We start from the raw sequence: 12,500 nt of genomic DNA on the forward strand, positions 1-12,500 counted from the left end.
GTGTGTATATAGGTGTATGTATGTAAGTATGTATGGGTGTGTCCGTGTATGTGTGTGTATGTATGTGTGTGTATGTAGGTGTGTGGGCGTGTGTGTATAGGTGTATGTATGTATGTCTGGGTGTGTCCGTGCATGTTTGTGTGTGTGTGTGTATGCATGTGTATGGAGGTGTGTGTGTACGTGTGTAATGTATGTGCGTATGCGTGTGTGTGCGTGTGTATGCGTGCGTGTGTGTATGTCGGTGCGCATGTATGTGTGTGGGAGTGTAGGTGTGTGTGTGCGTGTGCGTGTTTATGTTGGTGTGTGCGTATGTGAGTGTAAGTGTATGGGTGTTTGTCATGCATGTGTGTGCGCGTGCAGGCGAGTGTGTGTGTAAGTATGTGTGTGTGTATGTTTGTGTGAGTGTGTATGTGTGTATGTCTGTGTGTATGTATGTGCGTATAGGAGTATGTAGGTATGTGTGTGTGTATGTGTATGGGTGTATGTATGTATGTGTGTGTGTGTGCATGTGTATAAGTATATGTGTGTGTGCGTATGTGTGTGTATGTGTATGTGTGTGTGTTTATGTATGTGTGTATGTATGTGTGTAGGCGTGTGTGTGTAGATGTATGTATGTATGTATGGGTGTGTGTCTGTGTGTGTTTGTGTGTGTGTGTAGGTAGGTGTGTGTGTCTGAGTGAGGGTATGGCTGTGTAGGTGTGCGTGTGTATGAATGTAAGTGTGTGTGTGTACAAGTCTAATGTATGTATGTAGGTGTGTGTGTGTATGTGTACGTGTGCGTGTGTATGTGTGTGTGTGTATGCGTGTGAGTGTGAGTGTATGGGTGTATGTCTGTGTGTGTGTATGTATGTATGTGTGTGTGTTTGCGGGTATGTGTGTGTGTGTGTATGTGTGTGCGTGAGTAGGTGTGCGTGTATGTATGTGGGTAGGGATGCATGCGAGTGTGTGGGTATGTATGTATACATACGCACGCGCACACCCGAAGCAAGCCCACACACACGAAGCGCGCTCACGCACACAACACACAAGCAATACAACGCAAGCCCATGGGGCCGACCAAGCCCCCAGCGCGCGCCAAGGCGCGCGAGCGCAAAGGCCCTCGAACGACCCGCTACGCGGGAACCGAGGTTCCATCAGCCAAAACCGGAAAGCAGAAAAGAGGGGGCTGCCTGGATGCAAAAAGGTGTATGTGTGTGTGCATTCAGTGTAAGGGTGTGCATGTGTGGGTATGTATGTATGTGTGTGTGCCTACATGTATGTGTGCATGTGTGTGTGTGTGAAGTATGTAGTGCGGTGTGTGTGTGTGAGTGTGTGTGTATGTATGTGCGTATGTATGTGTGTATGTATGTGTGTATGTATGTCTGTGTGTGTGTGTGTGTAAGTATGTATGTGTGTGTGTATGTATGTATGTGTGTGTGTATGTGCATGTTGGTTTGTATGTTAGTGTGTGCATGTATGTCTATAAGTGTGTGTGATTAAATGTGTGAATGTATGTACGTAGATGTGTCTACGTATGTGTGTGTGTGAACAGGCGTGTGGGAGGTAGGTAGGTGTGTGTGTGTGGGTGGTGTATCCGGGAAAAAAAAAAGGAAAAAAGAAGAGGACCTCAAGAGGAGGGGGCTGTGTTAAGTCCGTGTGGGGTAGTAGTTTGTAGGGTGAAGATGTAGCGTTGCTCCAAGTGGAACCTGGAAAGTGGGCGACCATTGTGGGGGGCGAGACCAAACACTGAGATGTCATCTAGGGAATGGCCGGCCGAGCGGAAGTGGCGTGCGACGGGAGAAAAAGAGTGTAGGCGAACGTCCCTCAAATGTTCTGTGAATCGGTCGGACAACCGGCGTCCCGTCTGTCCTACATACAGCATCCCGCATAGGTTGCATTTAATGCAGTAAATAAGGCCAGACGAGGTGCACGTAAAAGAGTGCCTAATGCGTACAGTATGCTGGTTGGAGCCGGTGACAGCGGTGGTGTTGGTGATGAAGGGGCAAGTGTTGCAGCGGGATCTAGAGCAAGGGAATGATCCGTGTGGGGCTGAGGGGGAAGGAGAGAGGGTGCTGTGGACCAGGAGGTCACGCAGATTGCGGGCTCATTTGAAGGAGGACAGGGGTGGGTTAGGGAAAATGGGCGGGTGGTGGGATCAAGCTGGAGGCGACGGAAGGCACGTAGTATCTTGCGACGAAGGGGTAGGGTAGAGGGGTGGAAAAGGAGGGGAAGGGGCGGTTGGGGGGGCAGCTGGGGGGGGGGGCGGGGGAAGGAGACAGGGTGTTGTGCGGTCGATGCGACGGGGCGCGGTGAGGGCATCAGAGAGGAGTATGGGTGGGTAACCTCGGAGTCTGAACATGCGGGCCAGGTATTGAGATTGGTCTCGAAATCCTGGTCGCGGCTGCACAAACGTCGGAGGCGGAGGAACTGGGAGTAGGGGATGGCTCGTTTGGTGTGGAAGGGGTGGGAGGAAGAGAAGTTGAGATAGAGGTGGGAATCCGTAGGTTTAAAGAAGGCGGTGGTGGTGAGAGAGTTGGAGGGGTGATCGATGCGGAGAGAGATGTCAAGGAAGTTGACAGTGGTGTTGGAGATGGTGGAGGTGAATTGAAGAGAGGGGTGAAAGTTGGAAAGGAAAGAGATGAATTGGCAGAGAAGTTCACGGGAAAGGGAGGTGGCACCTATGCAGTCGTCGATATAGCGACCGTATAGTTCGGGGGTCGGCCCAGAGAACTGGGAGAACACTTGGGCCTCAATGTAGCCAAGAAAGAGATTGGCGAAATTGGGGCCCATCCTAGTTCCCATCGCGACCCCGGACACCTGTTGGCGGTCTGGGAATCAAAACCGCGATCCTACAACCGCGAGTCCGCTGCCCTAACCACTGGGCCATTGCGCCTCCACACATACACACACAAACATACACACACACACACACACACACACACACAACAAACATACACACACACACACACACACACACACATCTTTTATTTTATCTTCTACTTGTTGCATTCGGCAGACTGCTGTCATGTTGGTGAACCATCTTGAAGAATGTTTGTCGAATGGACCGATCCAAGTTTTTAATTTTTGCTTTAAGCCTGCTACTCATTCTATCGTTATCTTTGGTCCCACCGCTAAGTTACGGGAACGAAAATGCACCAACACTGGATGTCAGGCGGTGGGGGATGGTGCGATTACAGACACAAACACATACACACACACGCACACACATAAACACACACACATATATATATATACTTGACAGGCTTCTTTTAGTTTCCACCTTCCTAGTCCACTCGCAAGGCTTTGGTCAACCGGAGGCCATATTAAAAAACACTTTTCCAAGGTGCCACGAGAAGGGATCGATCCCCAAACCATATGAATGAGAAGCAAAAACAAGTAAAAAGACAACAATTAAAGTCAGTTGCAAGAAGCCATAACTCATGTAGAAGACATCATGTAGAAATCACGCGGTTGCGAAGACAACTTTACCAGCCATGTAGCCATAGTTGCGTCCATTAGTTCTTAACGTTACAAATATTATAATCTCGTGACAATGGGTTCACTGGAGAATTCTTTCTCACAAGGCGATGGTGTTGGTGTAATTTAAAACTTTTAGAAGTTCTGGACAGTGTTGATTTCATTCCAAAAATTGGGAGTTAATAGACATAGAAATTATATTACAGACAAAAACTTCGTTTTCTGATACAGATTAGGTTATTTGATATGGTAAAAGTCGACAATAGACTCTATTTAATCATCGATTTGAACTTCGAGTAATCATTTGGTGGTCACGTAAACTTAGGGGAGGTAGCATAGATGTAACTAAGTTCGGGGATGAATATAACTAACTACAGTCGGCAGCACAGAGAAAAATTTGACGGAAACTCAATTAAGTTCTAGATTAATGACTTTTTAATTGCTGATGACGTAATAGATTAAGTATATCAATGCTGACAGCAAGTGTGTGGGTCTGTATGAAATATATGTGTATGAGTATGAGTGTGAGTGGCGTATGAATGCATACATGTATGTACGTACGTATGCATGTGTCTACAAGTGTGGTCTATGATGTGTGTGTATATATGTGTGTGTGTATATATGTGTGTGTGCATGTGCGCACGTGCATGTGTGTAGGTGTATATATATATATATATGTATGTATGTATATATACGAGCACATGCGCGCGCGCACACGCACACACACATATATATATATATTCATTGAATAGTAGAGTTATGGAGACTCACTTACACGACTTAAGGTTTCTATATTAACAATATGATGATTTCCACACTTCTTCAGCTGACGCATGTCCGGTGCCCGTAACACCATCAATTCTACGTACATATGTAGGTAGACAAACATTTAGAGAAACTTATCTAACTATCTATCTATCTATCTATCTATCTATCTATCTATCTATCTATCTATCTATCTATCTATCTATCCAAATATCGTACTTTCTTTCTTTCTGTGTGTGTGTGTGTGTGTGTGTGTGTGTGTGTGTGTGTGTGTGTGTGTGTGTGTGTATTGATATATATATAATATGCGTGTATCAATATATATGAGTTGAACAAAATAATGGAAACACCTAGCATCATAACATCATAATTTTTAAATAACTATAAAACCGTCAAAAGTTTGTTTATTTTTATGGTTTTTGATTTATAATTAGTGCTGCTTAATAGTATTTTGCTAAAATTGCTGTTTCTTTTCAGATATCATCAGAAAAAGGTAATTAAAATTCATTAAAATGACAGATCGACCGGACTTTCAAAGAGGTCAAATTGCTGGTACTCAATAGGCAGGCGCTAGCGTAACGAAAACAGCCAAAATGTTTGGTGTATCAAGAAGTACTCTCTCAAAAGTAGTGACAGCTTTTGAGAAAGCGGGACAAACTGCCTCTTTGAAACAAAGCTCTGGAAGAAAACCAAAACTTTCAGATAGGGACTGTCGGACTCTTACGCGAATTGTTAGAAAGGATTACAAAAGTACAACTCCTAAAATTACTGCAGAGCTTAATGACCACCTCGAGAACCCAGTTTCTCACAAAAACTGTTCGCCGGGAGTTGCACAAAGCCGGATTTTACGGGAGGGCTGGCATCAGAAAACCACTACTTTCAAAAACAAACGTTGCAAACCGTTCAGAGTGGAATAAAAACCTACAAAATTGGTCCCTAGAACAGTGGAAGAATGTTTTTTTCTCGGACGAGTCGTCCTTTATTTTATTTCCGATCACTGGCCGAGTATACGTGCAGAGACAGCCAAAAGAAGCATTTGTTCCAGACTATATTCTTCCAACTGCTAAACTTGGAGGAGGATCTGTGATGATCTGGGGGTGGGGGCTATATCTTGGAAATCTGCCGGCCCAATGGTCTCCCTTCATGGCAGAATTAATAGTCAAGACTATTTAAGCATTTTATCTGATCAAATTCATCCTATAGTTGTGGAACTGTTTCCGGAGGGAAACGCAATCTTTCAGGATGATAATGAACCGATTTACACAGTTGTTACTGAATTGCACGAGGAACATTCTAGTGAAGTTGAACACCTTATCTGGCCACCACAGTCCCCAGATCTCAATATTATTGAAGATTTATGGTGCATTTTAGAAAAACAAGTAAGGAGTCTATATCCTCCACCATAATCACTACAAGAACTGGAGACTGTTTTAGCTGAAGAATGGACAAAAATTCCCTTGGGAACAATTCAAACTTTGTACAAGTCCATACTTCGTAGACTTAAAGCTGTAATTACTGCCAAAGGCGGCCCTACACCATATTAAAATTAATTTGTTTGAAATTTTAAGGTGTTTCCATTATTTTGTCCAACACCTGTATATATATATGTATCAATATATATGTATGTATGCACACGCACACAAACATATACACACATACAAACACTCACATATACAGACATTCATAAACACATATATGTGTGTATTTAAGTGTGCATGTGTGCATGTCTGTGTGTGTGGGGGGCGACAAACAAACACTGACGTACGCATGACCAAGGAGAGAAAACATCTGCAGCATTCTTGATTTAAATTTAAAGGCCAATATTAAGAAGCAGAAGAAGAGGAAGAAGAAGAAGAAGAAGAGGAAGAAGAAGAAGAAGAAAAGGAAGAAGAAGAGGAAGAAGAACAAGAAGAAGGGGAAGAAGAAGAAGAAGAAGAAGAAGAAAAGGATGAAGAGAAAGAAGAAAAAGAAGAGAAAGAAGAAGAGGAAGAAGAAGAAGAGGAAGGAGAAGAAAAGGAAGAAGAAGAAGAAGAAGAAGAAGAAGGAAGACGAAGAAGGGGAACAAGAAGAAGAAGAAGAAGAAGAAAAGGAAGAAGAAGAAAAGGAAGAAGAAGAAAAGGAAGACGAAGAAGAAGAAGAAAAGGAAGAAGAAGAAGAAGAGGAAGAAGAAGAAGAAGAAGAAGAAGAAGAAGAAGAAGAAAAGGAAGACAAAGAAGGGGAACAAGAAGAAGAAGAAGAAGAAGAAAAGGAAGAAGAGAAAGAAGAAGAAGAAGAGGAACAAGAAGAAGAAGAAGAAGAAGAAGAAGAAGAAGAAGAAGAAGAAGAAGAAGAAAAGGAAGAAGAGAAAGAAGAAGAAGAGAAAGAAAAGGAAGAAGAAGAAAAGGAAGACGAAGAAGAAGAAGAAAAGGAAGAAGAAGAAGAGGAAGAAGAAGAAGAAAAGGAAGAAGAAGAGGAAGAAGAAGAAGAGGAAGAAGAAGAAGAAGAAGAAGAAGAAGAAGAAGAAGAAGAAAAAGAAGAACAACAACAACTCGTACTATTACGACTGCTACAACAACAAATACTACTACTACTACAACCATTACTACAACTACTACTACAACTACTGCTGCTGCTGCTCCAGCAATACCAACAGCAATGGCATCTCATTGGTAAAACCAGAAATTCTTCTAATTAAATTTCTCTGGTCATGTGACCTTTACTTTGAAATTTGAAAAAAAAGTCCTTTAAGTATTTTTTATTTTATAATTTTATTTATCTACTTCTATTTCCACCTCCGCACCCCCCCCCACAACCAAACCTTTTTGTTTTGTTTTTTTACGTCTTCGTTTTATTTATATTTTACCTATTATTTATATATTTTTAATTTGGTCATTTCTCAAGATTCGTCTACAGATTCTATTTTCATTGATGTAGGTAACGATGTTCTTTTACCATAATTATATTTTCTTGCCTATCCCCATTTACGGTAAAAAATGTTGGCTAATGACCGAAAGTGTACAATCACGAATACAAGAAAACCAAAATGAGGTTCTTCTGAAAGATCTCTGGAGTAACGTTACTGGACTCAGTGTGTAGCTCGAAGGTCAGGGAATCTCCTCAGATCGAGCCGCTACTTTTCCCATTGTGTGGCCACAGCCCCAGTACTGCGGACAGAGCCTGAAAGATTTTATGAATATGCCTGTTCAAGTATCATAAGAGTATGAAACTATTAGTAGCTCTTTCGGTTGTTTAGTTAATTTTATACATACATACATACATACATACATACATACATACACACATACATACATACATACATACATACATACATACATACATACATACATACTCTTTTACTTGTTTCAGTCATTTGACAGTGACCATGCTGGAGCACTGCCTTTAGTCGAGCAAATCGACCCCAGGACTTATTCTTTGTAAGCCTAGTACTTATTCCATCGTTCTTTTTTTGCCGAACCGCTAAGTTGCGGGGACGTAAACACACCAGAATCGTTTGTCAAGCAATGTTGTGGGGAGGGGGGACCAAACACAGTCACACAAACACACACACACACACACACACCACACACACACACACACACACACACACATATATATATATATATATATATATATATATATATATACATATATACGACGAGCTTCTTTCAGTTTCCGTCAACCAAACCACTCACAAGGCTTTGGTCGCCCTGAGGCTATAGTAGAAGACACTTGCCCAAAGTTCCACGCAGTGGGACTGAACCCGGAATCATGTGGTTGGTAAGCAAGCTACTTACTACACAGCCACTTCTACGCCTCACACGGCCACTCCTACGCCTATACGTACATACATACATACATACATACATAACGACCTGCTCAGATGATTTCTTTACATTAGCTCACTCTCTCCATCAAACCGATGTTACCTGAACAGGTGCAAAATGTGCCACGCGTTAGGTGTCGAAGTATCGCAGAATAACGAGAGATGAAATGTTTTGCTCAAGAACACGACGCACCATCCAGTCTAGGAATTGAAACCACGATCTCACGATCATGAGCGCAACACCACTAGGCCACGCGCCCTCATATCTATCTATCTATCTATCTATCTATCTATCTATCTATCTATCTATCTATCTATCTATCTATCTATCTATCTATCTATCTATCTATCTATCTATCTGTCTGTCTGTCTGTCTGTCTGTCTTTCTGTCTGTTTGTCTGTCAATCTATCTATTCATGCCCACATACAAGCATGCATTTACAGTGAAAAAGTCTTCGGTCACTTTAAACTATTGTAAATTTCTACCAATTGCCAACATATAGGTAGATGTTTCGTATTCCTGAAGGCCTTCTGACATATTCTCGCTTAACGACCCACGTTACACAACGAAAACAGTGAAGTTTGGGGGTAGAAGTTTGATGCTTTGGGGATACATAAAAATCGATAGTTCAAGAAAGCTGGTTAAAATTGATGATAACTTCAACTGTGCCAAATAAATCCAGTTGCTGAAGGGCAATTTGATACCAGACTTGGATGAAGATGAGATTTTTCAGCATGACAGATTTCCATGTACCAGGTCGCGTGCAGCACAGCAGAGTTTGGCTGATGAAGGTGTTACCATATTGAAAGATTGCCCAGCTCAGAGCCATGGCTTAAATATCATCGAGCAAATGTGGACAGAACTAAAGAGAAGAGTTTGTCAGAAGAATCCACGCAATCTTGAAGAATTGTAGGACCTTAACCACAGAGAATGGCATCTCATACCTGTGAAGGATTTGTACGCATCTCTTCCCAGGTGCATTGATGCAATTGTTCAAGCTAAGGAAAGCCACACGAAATATTAACAATGTACGGTAACTTCTTCAAATGAACATCATGTAATAAATTTTCATTACAGACATTTTATAGTTTTAAAACCGAAAACTTTTGCATGGCCATTTTTGGTGGTCGTCTCATATCTTCCCTTCTCATTCAGAACTCCGAGTACAAAATATAATGATTACGTATGGAAATGACTCCAACAGGGCCAATGTTTCATGAATATTTATATAGGTATTATTATTGCTATTATTATCTACGCTAAATATAAATATTCACTCCTTATTAGTATATTTACTCTGAAGCTTTCTGGTTTTGGTGTAAGACAATTCAGAACGTCAGCAGACTCGAGTTGAACATTTTTTTCTCTTGGTAAAACTTACTGATGAAGGCTGAGGCTTTTCGCCAGACCTACAATCATGAGTCAAGTGTATCCAAATACCAAAATATTTAGCATTGAACTGTCTTTGGTATATTAAAATTATTTTACCCGTTCGTGTTATTCGTGGTTTAATTTAGGGTTTTAACTCCTCTTTCTTGCAGGTAGGCTCCTTGTGAGCCCTTATCACATACATACACACACACATACACACACGCACACATACATACACACACATATGTACATATACATATACAAGATTAGAATGTCTCAGAAAAGAATCGCAAGACGAATCCTTCAGGCTGAGCAAACCAGTAAGGAGGCTACGGGTGACGAAGAATGAAATGGTTAGATAATATGCATAACCTCAGCCAGTCCGCTTGGTAATCCAACTGGAGAGTGTATTGACGGTTGCTTCTGATAAGACCCTATCCCTATGGAGAAGGTGTCTGAAGCCTCTAACCCCACGGCTTTGCCAGGAATAGTGGGCGGAGAAGAAAGGTTGATGGATGTATGGATATCGAAGAGTTTTTTGAGGGGTTGTTGATTCCCATTAAAAGAAGGCATAAATCTTCACCTTCCCAGGATGAAAGAGAGATTCCTATTCAATGATAGAACTTCTAGGTGGTTGTTCGACCTAAAAGAAATAACAGTCAAATGTTACTGAAATCGTACGATGCTAATATTTAAAAAAGAAACAAGGATACTTTCGGTGATGTAATGGTTTGCTCAAAAGCATAATGCTTACGATCAGCGACTTGGCCAAAAGCTTTCTTACACACACACACACACACACAAAACTTTGATCGGCTTGAGGCTATCATAGAAGACACTTGCCCAAAGTGCCACGCATTGGGACTGAACCCCGAACCACGTGGCTAGGAAACAAGCTTCTTACCAAACAGCCATGCTTGCATCTATGTTAAATTTCTTGAAGATTCCTGTATAGAATGAGCCTGTTTCTAACAAAAATTACAAGGCTCCATTATTAGAAGGTAGATAAGGAAGACAATACACGGCATTAATAAAATAAATATTCAATCTTATTTTTCCACTTTTCCTATAAACAAACAAAAAATATCCCTTACATATGATACAACCTTTAGTTAAATTGCATATATCTGCCATGTAAATAAGCGTGGATATTTCACAGAGTTGCACTTATGTACATGTGTTAAGTGACAGGTGATATAAAAAGCTTACTTCAATTAAAAAATATATACTTTTCACAATCCAATCACCACCACCATCGTCATCTCTCTCTCTCCCTTCTCTCTCTCCCTTTCTCCCCTCTCTCTCTCTCTCTCGCCCCTCCTTCTTTGCCTTTATTTAACCAGGACATCAGAACATTACCCCTCTGCTAAAGTTATATTTTTAACTCTCCTCCTCTACCTTCAACTAACTTTTGTTAACTACGTAATAAATATTACGTTCCCCTTACCTCACATCATAGACGCTTCTCTCTCCCTCTTTTTCTCTCTCCCTCTTTTTCTTTCTCCCCCTTTTTCTTTCTCCCTCTTTCTGTCTCGCTCTTCACCTTATTCCCTTTCTCTCTTTCCTTTTTCTTTCTCCTCTCTTTCTCTTCAACTAATCACATGAAAGCGTTATAATTACATTCCCTTTACCTCATGTCATGAACGCTTCTCTAACTCTCTTTTTTTCTTTCCCACTTTTCTTTCTCCCTCTTTTTCTCCAATCACATGAAAGCGTTACCGACGGGCTAAGTAACGCAATGACAAGCAGAATTATTATAAGATCTTTGATATTATGTTAACGTTTACTGGACAAAAGATCTCCCTTCTTACATGCAATTTGTTTTCACTATCCCAGATCACGATATCTGGTTTATTGTATTTCCATCTAACAAATATTTTGGAAGCAGTATTCCAAATTGTATTGCTTCATATTATAAATTTGTATACTTTTTACATCTCTGTAATTTCTTATACACGATGGGGCAGAAATACCTCCCACATTTGAAAGATTGAAAAAAGGTAAAGAAACTCCATTTATGAAAAATTAATTTTACTGTTGCTTAAACAAAGGGTTACAGTTTTTGTTCATTAGCTAAATGAAAACATCATTGGCACTTGCATAAGTTCATTAACAACACATAGATGAAAGTTTAAAATGTGGGATGTATTTCTGCCGCTCCCTGTATTTCATCTTCGGGACTATGCATACTACAAATTGCTTTGTGCATTTTGCAATATCATTTCATCCACTTTCATCCACATGTTTACATTTTTATCGCCTTCAAAGTATTCTCCATTTGAAGCAATGCATCGGTCCAGACCCGTTTTCCACTGTTCGAAGCAGTTCTGGAACTCTTACGAAGTGATACCTTTTAACGCCTCCGTTGTTTTCTTCATCTCTTCAACAGCTGAAAATTCCGTAACACCAGCTTTCATCACCAGTGATGACCTTCATAAAAAGTTCCGAATCAACTTCCAGCTGTTCTTTCAGTTCATGACAGGCATTCAGTTGTAACTGCTTTTGATCTTCTGTGAGCAAGCGAGGCATAAATTTTCCTTTTTCCATTCACAATTCCTCGGTCAAAATTCATTGGCAGGAGCTCCAGGACACACCAGTCATATCAACAAGTTCATCAATTGTTTGGCGGCGGTCCTCCAAGATCAGTTCATGAATTTTTAGGCTTTCATTCCTTCGAGAGGTCAACGGCCGCCCTGAACGAGATTGGTCTTCAAGTGACAAGTGTCTGTTCTTAAAGCGTGAAAACGGCTCGTAAGCTTGTGTTTTGCTGGTGTCAGCTTCCTTGTAAGCTGCTTGAAGCATGACAACTGTTGCGACCACTGTTTTCCCCAGTAGAAAACAGAATTTCACAGAAGCACGCTGCTCCTTCGTTTTAGCCATCGCAAAAAAATCGACGAACAGAGGAGAAGCACTGCAAAAGAAAGACGCATCAAGTGGAAATACGACTTCACTCGACAACGCCGGTCGGCAGACTGATGCCTGAGGATTGCATCAAGTGGATTCTAGCGGCGGAATCCTGAACTACACTAGGCTTGTCCCACCGAGAACGTTTCTGGTTAGTTTTGGGTACCCCCTCGTACATAGGTACATAATATCCTTGATATT

General features: G+C 41.3%; 1 long non-coding RNA gene across 1 annotated transcript in view; it reads left to right on the plus strand.

Moving 5' to 3' along the window:
• Positions 1-12,193: 12,193 nt before the first annotated feature.
• LOC118761788 overlaps positions 12,194-12,500 on the plus strand; it is a 3,805-nt gene continuing 3,498 nt past the window's right edge. Inside the window, exon 1 of the long non-coding RNA XR_004997636.1 lies at positions 12,194-12,471. This is a non-coding gene — a long non-coding RNA (uncharacterized LOC118761788). The remainder of the gene's footprint in view (positions 12,472-12,500) is intronic.

Source organism: Octopus sinensis, unplaced genomic scaffold (genome assembly GCF_006345805.1).
Source record: "Octopus sinensis unplaced genomic scaffold, ASM634580v1 Contig17354, whole genome shotgun sequence".
Taxonomy (NCBI): Eukaryota; Metazoa; Mollusca; class Cephalopoda; order Octopoda; family Octopodidae; genus Octopus; species Octopus sinensis.